The sequence below is a fragment of the Haemaphysalis longicornis genome, unplaced genomic scaffold, assembly GCF_048455015.1.
Source record: "Haemaphysalis longicornis isolate Haplotype H1 unplaced genomic scaffold, Haemaphysalis longicornis Haplotype H1 scaffold_8, whole genome shotgun sequence".
Lineage (NCBI taxonomy): Eukaryota > Metazoa > Arthropoda > Arachnida > Ixodida > Ixodidae > Haemaphysalis > Haemaphysalis longicornis.
In genome coordinates this window covers 68,588,466-68,602,100 of record NW_027526445.1, presented here as the reverse complement: position 1 = coordinate 68,602,100, position 13,635 = coordinate 68,588,466, and the positions used below count along the sequence as shown (strand labels likewise).

General features: G+C 55.7%; 5 non-coding genes and 1 pseudogene across 5 annotated transcripts; all 6 read right to left on the bottom strand.

The window, feature by feature from the left end:
- Positions 1 to 105: 105 nt before the first annotated feature.
- LOC144150423 (U2 spliceosomal RNA) lies at positions 106 to 296 on the bottom strand. Its single transcript, XR_013318573.1, has one exon. It is a non-coding gene; the product is annotated as a U2 spliceosomal RNA (small nuclear RNA).
- Positions 297 to 1,683: 1,387 nt separating this feature from the next.
- Positions 1,684 to 1,864, bottom strand: LOC144150314 (U2 spliceosomal RNA; annotated as a pseudogene).
- A 5,813-nt stretch (positions 1,865 to 7,677) lies between these two features.
- Positions 7,678 to 7,868, bottom strand: LOC144150421 (U2 spliceosomal RNA). Its single transcript, XR_013318571.1, has one exon. It is a non-coding gene; the product is annotated as a U2 spliceosomal RNA (small nuclear RNA).
- Positions 7,869 to 9,258: 1,390 nt separating this feature from the next.
- LOC144150420 (U2 spliceosomal RNA) lies at positions 9,259 to 9,449 on the bottom strand. Its single transcript, XR_013318570.1, has one exon. It is a non-coding gene; the product is annotated as a U2 spliceosomal RNA (small nuclear RNA).
- Positions 9,450 to 10,838: 1,389 nt separating this feature from the next.
- Positions 10,839 to 11,029, bottom strand: LOC144150419 (U2 spliceosomal RNA). Its single transcript, XR_013318569.1, has one exon. It is a non-coding gene; the product is annotated as a U2 spliceosomal RNA (small nuclear RNA).
- A 1,388-nt stretch (positions 11,030 to 12,417) lies between these two features.
- LOC144150418 (U2 spliceosomal RNA) lies at positions 12,418 to 12,608 on the bottom strand. Its single transcript, XR_013318568.1, has one exon. It is a non-coding gene; the product is annotated as a U2 spliceosomal RNA (small nuclear RNA).
- Positions 12,609 to 13,635: the final 1,027 nt, after the last annotated feature.

Genomic DNA, 13,635 nt, shown 5'->3' with positions numbered 1-13,635 from the left:
ACAGCGCCAGAGAATGTCGCGAAACGCGGCGCACAGCGTGCAGTGCTTTTTTTCCCTATAGTGGTTGTTTCTCTCATTTTGGATTTGATTACAGCCCCCCGAAGGGGGTCTTGGGCCGAACCCGGCAGCAGTGCAACGCCGGGACAACCCGCGGCGCCGGAGGAGCAAGCCCCTTCACGGCGCCAAATGGCAAAAATTAGTTTAATATCTTGAGTCCAAATAGGACTCGTATCAGATATTAAGCTGATAAGAACAGATACTACACTTTGATCTTAGCCAAAAGGCCGAGAAGCGATAACGTTAATCAAATTTCTAATTAGTCTCCGACGCGCAAAGACAGCACGAGCAAAATGGTGGCCACAAGGCGAGCCCAAACATTGAGAGCCGACACTCGCTCCGCGGCGGCCGTCGCCGCGCATCGAGCTTCACCGCAAGGCTCGCGGGCACGCGTTTATAGGTTTCTGCACGTTCCTCGCGCGCGCGACAGCTAGCGATTGGCAAAAAAGCTTGTCGCAAGCAGAAACGCGCTCGCCGAACGTGCACAGTGAAACGAGATTGCGGAAAGTCGTTAAGACACGACAGAGAGGCGCAGCGCGCGTCGCTTATCGTGAGCAAAGCACAAAAATCGACAACAGCCAACCCATTAAGAAAAGCAAAAAAAAAAAAAAAAAAACAAACAAACAAAAAAAAAAAAAAAGGAAAACATTCGCAACCCGAGTGAACATGTCGACGAGCGGCCCAGGGTGTCGGCACGGGTTGGCACGCGCGTTCCAACGGCGATATGCGGAGCACACGCGGCTGCAAGGTCTTGGTGGCGGCGGAAAAAGCAGTGCACAGCCAGGTCGCACGCTTCTTTTAGTCGAGGAAGGCGCTCGGGGCAGCGATTGCGGAGATCCGACGCGTTTCTATGGCGTCGACCTGATACTGGTGCGGGACGGTTTGCTCGGGGAGGCGAGAGCGGTGGCAGCGACGAGACGCGGCCGGCGCTTTTCTCTCTCGGCCGCGGGACCCGTGGCGCCATCTGGCGGAGGCGCGGCACAACTCGTAGCACTCGGAAAAGATGCGGGGCCAACTAGCTGTGTGTCTGTGTGCGCGCGTGCCGCACCTGTATAAACAGATTGTCTCGATCGCGTAAAAGTAGTCCTCAAACACGGAGAAAGGCCCCATTGCCAGTGCGGTACAGGGGTCAGCCCGTGGCAGTTGCGCAAGCATAGGCACTTATTTTGCTTGACCTCTAAACTGCGCGAGCGCTTCAGACGCTGCAAGCGAGCGAGCGAGCGAGAGTGTGTGTGTGTGTGACAGAGAGAGATAGAGTGTTTTCGAGTATAGGACACAGCAGCGAAGCATTATGTATGGCAAGCAATGCCTACTGCAGCGATCATTTTGTATTTACCGTTGTGGTACTTTGCGCGCTGCGAGCAGACGCATGCACGCACGTAGTTGTTTTGGACGCCATTTCCGAGTTTTATATATAACACGATGTATACGAAACAAATACCCACCGCAAACACACCACGGCACCGAAAAGCAGCAGTGCGTCGCCTGCACCAGGCGGTGTATCGAGAAATGAACTTGAACACAGCGCCAGAGAATGTCGCGAAACGCGGCGCACAGCGTGCAGTGCTTTTTTTCCCTATAGTGGTTGTTTCTCTCATTTTGGATTTGATTACAGCCCCCCGAAGGGGGTCTTGGGTCGAACCCGGCAGCAGTGCAACGCCGGGACAACCCGCGGCGCCGGAGGAGCAAGCCCCTTCACGGCGCCAAATGGCAAAAATTAGTTTAATATCTTGAGTCCAAATAGGACTCGTATCAGATATTAAGCTGATAAGAACAGAGTTTTTATTATATGTTCATAACATTTGATGGTGCAAATGATTTAAATTATACATGTTTAAAACGTATACAGTATAAAAATAAGAGGAAATAAAAAAAAAAAAAAAAAAAATAGAAAGATAAGTGCCTATAAAGGGTTGTCAAAGAATTTATACAATTTATAAGTGCCTATAAAGGGTTGTCAAAGAGTTTATACAAAAGCTATTTACACTATCCACAATACAAAAAAAAAAAAAAAAAAAAAAAAAATTTTTTGAGGCGCCTAGCGCTTCCCAGCAATATGTGCCGCGTAGACGTCCCTGCTCCTCATGATGGTCTCGCTGACGACCAGGCGCTTCATGGTCCGCAGGTAGCTCTTGCTGCAGAGGCGGCGCAGGACCCGGTCGTTCTCTGGATCCCAGGACCCCAGGGCACCGACGATGACCGCCTCCACCGTGACTCGCTGGAAGCGCCGGGACAAGTACTCCTTGATGCCTGCGTACTTATCCTCCTTCGCCCGTCGAGCTTCCTGAAACGCAGCTCGGCGGTTGTCGAAGGGGCAGGCTACATCGATGACGATGGCCTCCTCCCCTCGAACCAGTACCAGGTCCGGTCTCAGGCTCGAGTTTCCGACCGGCCGGTTCTCGTGGCTCACCGTGAACCGCGGCATGGCAGCCGCTTTGATGCGGTCCACGATGGCGTTGTGGCGACGTGTGAGGGCCTGGCTCTGGACCATGCAGTGGCAGACGACGTGTGGCAAGGTTTCTTGCTGGTAGCCACACGCTCTGCACCGCTGGTCGGCTGCGGAGGCCCAAGGGCGCGCGCCGTTGAGGGGCAGCAGGTTCAGCCGGGCTCGGTGGACGAAACGCCAGTCGGCGAATCTAGTGTACCTACCGGACCGCATAAAGTGTGCACTGGCACGGTCGGCGGCGACACATTCCATCACCTTGCCTTGGCTGGGTTGCTCCTGCAATGCTCGGTCATTGGCTGCTGTTGCTATGCCTCGCAAGGTGCGGACCACCTGGTGCCTGTGTTTGGGCGAGATTGTCTTGTCTCCACAGGTGATCCGCGCCCCCTCTGGTCCGAGCTCCCAGGCCACTCCCATGCGTCGTGAGGCTTTGCGTGCCTCCGTCCAGACTGATTGGACTTGGGTCGCTGTGGCCCGGAAGTCTCCTTCCGTTTCGCCCGATAGGTAGGCTTCCATATCCTCCTCCGTCACTGGTCGCCGCAGCCTTCGTTCCGTCACCTTGGTCAGCGCCTGCAGTGCTAGGTCGCGAACCTCGCTGTCTGGTGAGGAGAGCAGTTTGAACGCGCCGTCGATGCGGCATGCGTCACTGATTTCGGCTGCCTCTGGAATCCCCGCAGTTCCTGCACCTGCGCTGCCGTACAGGTACTTGTTTGATGCATTGGCAGGCAAGTACAGCGTCTGCTTGATGAGGGGTCGCAGAGTGTCGTCGAGGCGGCGCCATTCCTCTTTTCCCACGGCTCCGACTCGCATGGCAAAGTTCAGTGCCGGGTACAGGAATGTTTTGATGGCGTCCAGCCTCTGCCAGGGGGCTAGCATTGACGTGAGGAGGCGCTTCCCTAGGGCGATTGCGTCATCTACGCAGGCCGTGTCAGGTAGTACCCTGTAGCCAACAGGGCGGCCAAGAAAAGCATGGCTCTCGAAGTCGCCTATGTGCGGTATCTCCTCGGTACCGACTTTGAACGTGGTGGGCCTGGTTCCCACGGGGGTCTGCCCAGACATGTGGAGGGTGCGGCATTTCCTCGGGTTGAGTTCCAGCCCCAGTTTCTTTGATAGTGCAGCTACCACGTTGATGCGTGTTTGTAGTTCTGCTGGGCTGCTGCCTATCGGGGTCAGGTCGTCTGCATAAGCCAGGATCTTATGCTGCCGCTCACCTCCCTGTACTGCCCTGATCACTGGGTCGAGTACCATGTTGAATAAGAGGCCACTGAGTGGGCACCCTTGGCGGATACCAGCGTTGATGTTGACTGGTTCCGTCATTCCTCCTTCGCTTATGATGGCGGTGGAGTTGTCTTTGTAGAGGTCCTGGACAATGCTGGTGAAGGCGTCTCCAGCCCCTGCGCCTCGAACCGCTTCAACGAGGGCGTTGTGGGCCACGGACCCAAAGGCGTTTGCGTAGTCGAGGAACGCCACGCATAGGTCAGCCCCCCCCGTACGCGCTGCGTCAAGGCGCTCCTGCAACACGAAGTTGTGCTCGAACACCCCGTCGTGTGGCAGGAACCCCTTTTGGCATTGCGACAGGACCCCATGGTCGCACAACCACCCCTGCAGCCTGGACGCAAGGCATCCGGCGTACAGTTTTGCGATAGTGTTTCCAAGGGAGATGGGCCGCCAATTTGTGGGATCGCTCTTCTCGCCTTTCTTGTAGATGAGTACCGTGCGGGACACTTTCCAGCAGTCCGGAACTCGACGATGTTGCAGGCAGACATTGAAAACTACTGCCAGGAAGCAACCTTCAGGGTCGACGGACTTCCAATGGTGGTAGGTAAGTCGGTCGTTGCCGGGGGCAGTGTTCTCACAGCGGCGGAGTTTTGCCGCTACTTCTGTTGCTGTGAGTGGGGTCATGTTCACCTCCCCTGGGGCTGGCAGTCGCTGCGTCAGCAGTGTTGTATCTGCCTCTTTGTTCCCCCATACTGCGGAAAAGTGTTCCTGCAGTTCCCCCGGCGGGATTGGACACATTTGGGAGGGGCCCTCAGCGATCAGACGGACCGCACGGCGGCGGTTGCGACGGTACAGAGTCTGGATCTGCTGTGCATTTGCGGCGTTGACCTCGCGCCGGGATCTTCCCTCCCCTGTGGTAGTGGGCAGCTTGACAGTGCTTGCCACTGTGGTCATAGCGTCATCGAGAACCTCAAGGAACTGGTCCCAGGCCTCGTCATTTGGCTCCAGTTTGAGCACGCGCTGCAGTTTTTTCGTGTGTTCTTTCAGAACAGAGCTGTCATCGACAAGCGCGGCTGCTGGGTTGTCTCCTTCACCCTCCTCCCCTCCTGCGTCGTCGTCGATCCGCGGACTCCCTCCCATGCTGGGGCATTCCTGCGAGAACAGCTGGGTGGGTGTGGCAGACCGGTCCGACTGGCAAGGAGTGGAGTCCCCGGTGGCCTGCGAGGCAAGGGTGTTGCTTTGGTGGGGGGTTAGCGTCTGGCTTTCCTCCCCAAGGCCTGGTTCTGGGCTGCTGGGAGCTTGTGCGTTCAGCCGGCTCGCAGTGCTGCCTGATGCCGGTGTGGCTTGTGCCGGCGGCTGCCCCTCGTCATCTCCTGGGGTGGTGCTTTGCTGTGAGCTGGCCGCACGCTGTCGCTTGGCCTCCTCTTTTTTGTGCCAAAGCGTGTGGTTGTGCAAGCCCTTCCTAGAAGGGAAGGACGACGTGCAGTCAGTGCACTGGAATCGTTGTTGTGTGGGGGCTGCGCTAGCCCTCCCATTGGCCAGGCAGGGGTGCGTTGTGGGCTTTGCACCTAGCGTGTCCCCACACAGGGCACAGACGTTGACCGTACGGCGAATTCGCATGCCGTGGTCTCCTTCGAGGTGCCTCTGCAGTGACTGACGCCTGTTCGTCCATGCAGCAGCAGAGTATGCTGACGTGCAGCCCGCCTCTGTGCACCTGAAAGGCTGAGGGGCTGGAAAGGAGATAAAGAGAGTATCTCCATCTCTGCGAGGTTGGTGCCCCTCATCTGGCGGTGGAGTGGGCGGGGTTTCAGGGGTCCGCGGAGTGGGTACCGGGATCCCGCTGTTGCGGCGCCTCGCAACTGGCGCCCTGTCGCTTGCCATTGTGGCGCTTCATCAGGTTCTGCTGATCCTGGTCATTCTGCCTCTGAGAGCAGGCAGCAAGCTGTTGCGAGCAGCGCCGAGGTTTGGCGGCCGCTCTGGGCAGAAGTGGTGCGAAGATTGGCACCAGCGACGGTTGCTTCAAAGTGCGTGTTTGACACTACACTCTGAGCATCGCCGAAGCGCCAGTGTGCGCCATGTGGGCAGGTAGAAGCATTACAACACTTTAGAATTCATGACTAGAGCATCGCAACACTTCAGAACAACCATGCATTCATGTGGCAGCACTACACTTCAAAACAACATGCCTTATGGGCAGGTGGAAGCATCACAACACTTTAGAATCCATGACTAAAGCATCGCAGCACTTCAAAACAACCATGCAGGCATGCAGCGGCACAACACTTCAAAATAGCATGCCCATGCAACAGCAGCAGGTCCTCCAGGGCAGCAGGAATCCAAGAGGCAGCCAAGACGATCCGGGCGGCGATCCAAGCGGTGATCCAGGCGGCCGGCGCCTCCAAGATGGCGGCCGGTCAGCAGCGCAGCAGGTCCGAGGGGTCCCAGGGCAGCAGGTCCATGTCCAGGGCTTGTAGATGGTCCACGAAGATCAGGAGCTCCCAAAAGAGCCCCCGAGGGTCAGGTAATATACCTAGACTACACTTTGATCTTAGCCAAAAGGCCGAGAAGCGATAACGTTAATCAAATTTCTAATTAGTCTCCGACGCGCAAAGACAGCACGAGCAAAATGGTGGCCACAAGGCGAGCCCAAACATTGAGAGCCGACACTCGCTCCGCGGCGGCCGTCGCCGCGCATCGAGCTTCACCGCAAGGCTCGCGGGCACGCGTTTATAGGTTTCTGCACGTTCCTCGCGCGCGCGACAGCTAGCGATTGGCAAAAAAGCTTGTCGCAAGCAGAAACGCGCTCGCCGAACGTGCACAGTGAAACGAGATTGCGGAAAGTCGTTAAGACACGACAGAGAGGCGCAGCGCGCGTCGCTTATCGTGAGCAAAGCACAAAAATCGACAACAGCCAACCCATTAAGAAAAGCAAAAAAAAAAAAAAAAAAACAAACAAACAAAAAAAAAAAAAAAGGAAAACATTCGCAACCCGAGTGAACATGTCGACGAGCGGCCCAGGGTGTCGGCACGGGTTGGCACGCGCGTTCCAACGGCGATATGCGGAGCACACGCGGCTGCAAGGTCTTGGTGGCGGCGGAAAAAGCAGTGCACAGCCAGGTCGCACGCTTCTTTTAGTCGAGGAAGGCGCTCGGGGCAGCGATTGCGGAGATCCGACGCGTTTCTATGGCGTCGACCTGATACTGGTGCGGGACGGTTTGCTCGGGGAGGCGAGAGCGGTGGCAGCGACGAGACGCGGCCGGCGCTTTTCTCTCTCGGCCGCGGGACCCGTGGCGCCATCTGGCGGAGGCGCGGCACAACTCGTAGCACTCGGAAAAGATGCGGGGCCAACTAGCTGTGTGTCTGTGTGCGCGCGTGCCGCACCTGTATAAACAGATTGTCTCGATCGCGTAAAAGTAGTCCTCAAACACGGAGAAAGGCCCCATTGCCAGTGCGGTACAGGGGTCAGCCCGTGGCAGTTGCGCAAGCATCGGCACTTATTTTGCTTGACCTCTAAACTGCGCGAGCGCTTCAGACGCTGCAAGCGAGCGAGCGAGCGAGAGTGTGTGTGTGTGTGACAGAGAGAGATAGAGTGTTTTCGAGTATAGGACACAGCAGCGAAGCATTATGTATGGCAAGCAATGCCTACTGCAGCGATCATTTTGTATTTACCGTTGTGGTACTTTGCGCGCTGCGAGCAGACGCATGCACGCACGTAGTTGTTTTGGACGCCATTTCCGAGTTTTATATATAACACGATGTATACGAAACAAATACCCACCGCAAACACACCACGGCACCGAAAAGCAGCAGTGCGTCGCCTGCACCAGGCGGTGTATCGAGAAATGAACTTGAACACAGCGCCAGAGAATGTCGCGAAACGCGGCGCACAGCGTGCAGTGCTTTTTTTCCCTATAGTGGTTGTTTCTCTCATTTTGGATTTGATTACAGCCCCCCGAAGGGGGTCTTGGGCCGAACCCGGCAGCAGTGCAACGCCGGGACAACCCGCGGCGCCGGAGGAGCAAGCCCCTTCACGGCGCCAAATGGCAAAAATTAGTTTAATATCTTGAGTCCAAATAGGACTCGTATCAGATATTAAGCTGATAAGAACAGATACTACACTTTGATCTTAGCCAAAAGGCCGAGAAGCGATAACGTTAATCAAATTTCTAATTAGTCTCCGACGCGCAAAGACAGCACGAGCAAAATGGTGGCCACAAGGCGAGCCCAAACATTGAGAGCCGACACTCGCTCCGCGGCGGCCGTCGCCGCGCATCGAGCTTCACCGCAAGGCTCGCGGGCACGCGTTTATAGGTTTCTGCACGTTCCTCGCGCGCGCGACAGCTAGCGATTGGCAAAAAAGCTTGTCGCAAGCAGAAACGCGCTCGCCGAACGTGCACAGTGAAACGAGATTGCGGAAAGTCGTTAAGACACGACAGAGAGGCGCAGCGCGCGTCGCTTATCGTGAGCAAAGCACAAAAATCGACAACAGCCAACCCATTAAGAAAAGCAAAAAAAAAAAAAAAAAAAAAAAACAAACAAACAAAAAAAAAAAAAGGAAAACATTCGCAACCCGAGTGAACATGTCGACGAGCGGCCCAGGGTGTCGGCACGGGTTGGCACGCGCGTTCCAACGGCGATATGCGGAGCACACGCGGCTGCAAGGTCTTGGTGGCGGCGGAAAAAGCAGTGCACAGCCAGGTCGCACGCTTCTTTTAGTCGAGGAAGGCGCTCGGGGCAGCGATTGCGGAGATCCGACGCGTTTCTATGGCGTCGACCTGATACTGGTGCGGGACGGTTTGCTCGGGGAGGCGAGAGCGGTGGCAGCGACGAGACGCGGCCGGCGCTTTTCTCTCTCGGCCGCGGGACCCGTGGCGCCATCTGGCGGAGGCGCGGCACAACTCGTAGCACTCGGAAAAGATGCGGGGCCAACTAGCTGTGTGTCTGTGTGCGCGCGTGCCGCACCTGTATAAACAGATTGTCTCGATCGCGTAAAAGTAGTCCTCAAACACGGAGAAAGGCCCCATTGCCAGTGCGGTACAGGGGTCAGCCCGTGGCAGTTGCGCAAGCATCGGCACTTATTTTGCTTGACCTCTAAACTGCGCGAGCGCTTCAGACGCTGCAAGCGAGCGAGCGAGCGAGAGTGTGTGTGTGTGTGACAGAGAGAGATAGAGTGTTTTCGAGTATAGGACACAGCAGCGAAGCATTATGTATGGCAAGCAATGCCTACTGCAGCGATCATTTTGTATTTACCGTTGTGGTACTTTGCGCGCTGCGAGCAGACGCATGCACGCACGTAGTTGTTTTGGACGCCATTTCCGAGTTTTATATATAACACGATGTATACGAAACAAATACCCACCGCAAACACACCACGGCACCGAAAAGCAGCAGTGCGTCGCCTGCACCAGGCGGTGTATCGAGAAATGAACTTGAACACAGCGCCAGAGAATGTCGCGAAACGCGGCGCACAGCGTGCAGTGCTTTTTTTCCCTATAGTGGTTGTTTCTCTCATTTTGGATTTGATTACAGCCCCCCGAAGGGGGTCTTGGGCCGAACCCGGCAGCAGTGCAACGCCGGGACAACCCGCGGCGCCGGAGGAGCAAGCCCCTTCACGGCGCCAAATGGCAAAAATTAGTTTAATATCTTGAGTCCAAATAGGACTCGTATCAGATATTAAGCTGATAAGAACAGATACTACACTTTGATCTTAGCCAAAAGGCCGAGAAGCGATAACGTTAATCAAATTTCTAATTAGTCTCCGACGCGCAAAGACAGCACGAGCAAAATGGTGGCCACAAGGCGAGCCCAAACATTGAGAGCCGACACTCGCTCCGCGGCGGCCGTCGCCGCGCATCGAGCTTCACCGCAAGGCTCGCGGGCACGCGTTTATAGGTTTCTGCACGTTCCTCGCGCGCGCGACAGCTAGCGATTGGCAAAAAAGCTTGTCGCAAGCAGAAACGCGCTCGCCGAACGTGCACAGTGAAACGAGATTGCGGAAAGTCGTTAAGACACGACAGAGAGGCGCAGCGCGCGTCGCTTATCGTGAGCAAAGCACAAAAATCGACAACAGCCAACCCATTAAGAAAAGCAAAAAAAAAAAAAAAAAAAAAAACAAACAAACAAAAAAAAAAAAAGGAAAACATTCGCAACCCGAGTGAACATGTCGACGAGCGGCCCAGGGTGTCGGCACGGGTTGGCACGCGCGTTCCAACGGCGATATGCGGAGCACACGCGGCTGCAAGGTCTTGGTGGCGGCGGAAAAAGCAGTGCACAGCCAGGTCGCACGCTTCTTTTAGTCGAGGAAGGCGCTCGGGGCAGCGATTGCGGAGATCCGACGCGTTTCTATGGCGTCGACCTGATACTGGTGCGGGACGGTTTGCTCGGGGAGGCGAGAGCGGTGGCAGCGACGAGACGCGGCCGGCGCTTTTCTCTCTCGGCCGCGGGACCCGTGGCGCCATCTGGCGGAGGCGCGGCACAACTCGTAGCACTCGGAAAAGATGCGGGGCCAACTAGCTGTGTGTCTGTGTGCGCGCGTGCCGCACCTGTATAAACAGATTGTCTCGATCGCGTAAAAGTAGTCCTCAAACACGGAGAAAGGCCCCATTGCCAGTGCGGTACAGGGGTCAGCCCGTGGCAGTTGCGCAAGCATCGGCACTTATTTTGCTTGACCTCTAAACTGCGCGAGCGCTTCAGACGCTGCAAGCGAGCGAGCGAGCGAGAGTGTGTGTGTGTGTGACAGAGAGAGATAGAGTGTTTTCGAGTATAGGACACAGCAGCGAAGCATTATGTATGGCAAGCAATGCCTACTGCAGCGATCATTTTGTATTTACCGTTGTGGTACTTTGCGCGCTGCGAGCAGACGCATGCACGCACGTAGTTGTTTTGGACGCCATTTCCGAGTTTTATATATAACACGATGTATACGAAACAAATACCCACCGCAAACACACCACGGCACCGAAAAGCAGCAGTGCGTCGCCTGCACCAGGCGGTGTATCGAGAAATGAACTTGAACACAGCGCCAGAGAATGTCGCGAAACGCGGCGCACAGCGTGCAGTGCTTTTTTTCCCTATAGTGGTTGTTTCTCTCATTTTGGATTTGATTACAGCCCCCCGAAGGGGGTCTTGGGCCGAACCCGGCAGCAGTGCAACGCCGGGACAACCCGCGGCGCCGGAGGAGCAAGCCCCTTCACGGCGCCAAATGGCAAAAATTAGTTTAATATCTTGAGTCCAAATAGGACTCGTATCAGATATTAAGCTGATAAGAACAGATACTACACTTTGATCTTAGCCAAAAGGCCGAGAAGCGATAACGTTAATCAAATTTCTAATTAGTCTCCGACGCGCAAAGACAGCACGAGCAAAATGGTGGCCACAAGGCGAGCCCAAACATTGAGAGCCGACACTCGCTCCGCGGCGGCCGTCGCCGCGCATCGAGCTTCACCGCAAGGCTCGCGGGCACGCGTTTATAGGTTTCTGCACGTTCCTCGCGCGCGCGACAGCTAGCGATTGGCAAAAAAGCTTGTCGCAAGCAGAAACGCGCTCGCCGAACGTGCACAGTGAAACGAGATTGCGGAAAGTCGTTAAGACACGACAGAGAGGCGCAGCGCGCATCGCTTATCGTGAGCAAAGCACAAAAATCGACAACAGCCAACCCATTAAGAAAAGCAAAAAAAAAAAAAAAAAAAAAACAAACAAACAAAAAAAAAAAAAGGAAAACATTCGCAACCCGAGTGAACATGTCGACGAGCGGCCCAGGGTGTCGGCACGGGTTGGCACGCGCGTTCCAACGGCGATATGCGGAGCACACGCGGCTGCAAGGTCTTGGTGGCGGCGGAAAAAGCAGTGCACAGCCAGGTCGCACGCTTCTTTTAGTCGAGGAAGGCGCTCGGGGCAGCGATTGCGGAGATCCGACGCGTTTCTATGGCGTCGACCTGATACTGGTGCGGGACGGTTTGCTCGGGGAGGCGAGAGCGGTGGCAGCGACGAGACGCGGCCGGCGCTTTTCTCTCTCGGCCGCGGGACCCGTGGCGCCATCTGGCGGAGGCGCGGCACAACTCGTAGCACTCGGAAAAGATGCGGGGCCAACTAGCTGTGTGTCTGTGTGCGCGCGTGCCGCACCTGTATAAACAGATTGTCTCGATCGCGTAAAAGTAGTCCTCAAACACGGAGAAAGGCCCCATTGCCAGTGCGGTACAGGGGTCAGCCCGTGGCAGTTGCGCAAGCATCGGCACTTATTTTGCTTGACCTCTAAACTGCGCGAGCGCTTCAGACGCTGCAAGCGAGCGAGCGAGCGAGAGTGTGTGTGTGTGTGACAGAGAGAGATAGAGTGTTTTCGAGTATAGGACACAGCAGCGAAGCATTATGTATGGCAAGCAATGCCTACTGCAGCGATCATTTTGTATTTACCGTTGTGGTACTTTGCGCGCTGCGAGCAGACGCATGCACGCACGTAGTTGTTTTGGACGCCATTTCCGAGTTTTATATATAACACGATGTATACGAAACAAATACCCACCGCAAACACACCACGGCACCGAAAAGCAGCAGTGCGTCGCCTGCACCAGGCGGTGTATCGAGAAATGAACTTGAACACAGCGCCAGAGAATGTCGCGAAACGCGGCGCACAGCGTGCAGTGCTTTTTTTCCCTATAGTGGTTGTTTCTCTCATTTTGGATTTGATTACAGCCCCCCGAAGGGGGTCTTGGGCCGAACCCGGCAGCAGTGCAACGCCGGGACAACCCGCGGCGCCGGAGGAGCAAGCCCCTTCACGGCGCCAAATGGCAAAAATTAGTTTAATATCTTGAGTCCAAATAGGACTCGTATCAGATATTAAGCTGATAAGAACAGATACTACACTTTGATCTTAGCCAAAAGGCCGAGAAGCGATAACGTTAATCAAATTTCTAATTAGTCTCCGACGCGCAAAGACAGCACGAGCAAAATGGTGGCCACAAGGCGAGCCCAAACATTGAGAGCCGACACTCGCTCCGCGGCGGCCGTCGCCGCGCATCGAGCTTCACCGCAAGGCTCGCGGGCACGCGTTTATAGGTTTCTGCACGTTCCTCGCGCGCGCGACAGCTAGCGATTGGCAAAAAAGCTTGTCGCAAGCAGAAACGCGCTCGCCGAACGTGCACAGTGAAACGAGATTGCGGAAAGTCGTTAAGACACGACAGAGAGGCGCAGCGCGCATCGCTTATCGTGAGCAAAGCACAAAAATCGACAACAGCCAACCCATTAAGAAAAGCAAAAAAAAAAAAAAAAAAAACAAACAAACAAAAAAAAAAAAAAGGAAAACATTCGCAACCCGAGTGAACATGTCGACGAGCGGCCCAGGGTGTCGGCACGGGTTGGCACGCGCGTTCCAACGGCGATATGCGGAGCACACGCGGCTGCAAGGTCTTGGTGGCGGCGGAAAAAGCAGTGCACAGCCAGGTCGCACGCTTCTTTTAGTCGAGGAAGGCGCTCGGGGCAGCGATTGCGGAGATCCGACGCGTTTCTATGGCGTCGACCTGATACTGGTGCGGGACGGTTTGCTCGGGGAGGCGAGAGCGGTGGCAGCGACGAGACGCGGCCGGCGCTTTTCTCTCTCGGCCGCGGGACCCGTGGCGCCATCTGGCGGAGGCGCGGCACAACTCGTAGCACTCGGAAAAGATGCGGGGCCAACTAGCTGTGTGTCTGTGTGCGCGCGTGCCGCACCTGTATAAACAGATTGTCTCGATCGCGTAAAAGTAGTCCTCAAACACGGAGAAAGGCCCCATTGCCAGTGCGGTACAGGGGTCAGCCCGTGGCAGTTGCGCAAGCATCGGCACTTATTTTGCTTGACCTCTAAACTGCGCGAGCGCTTCAGACGCTGCAAGCGAGCGAGCGAGCGAGAGTGTGTGTGTGTGTGACAGAGAGAGATAGAGTGTTTTCGA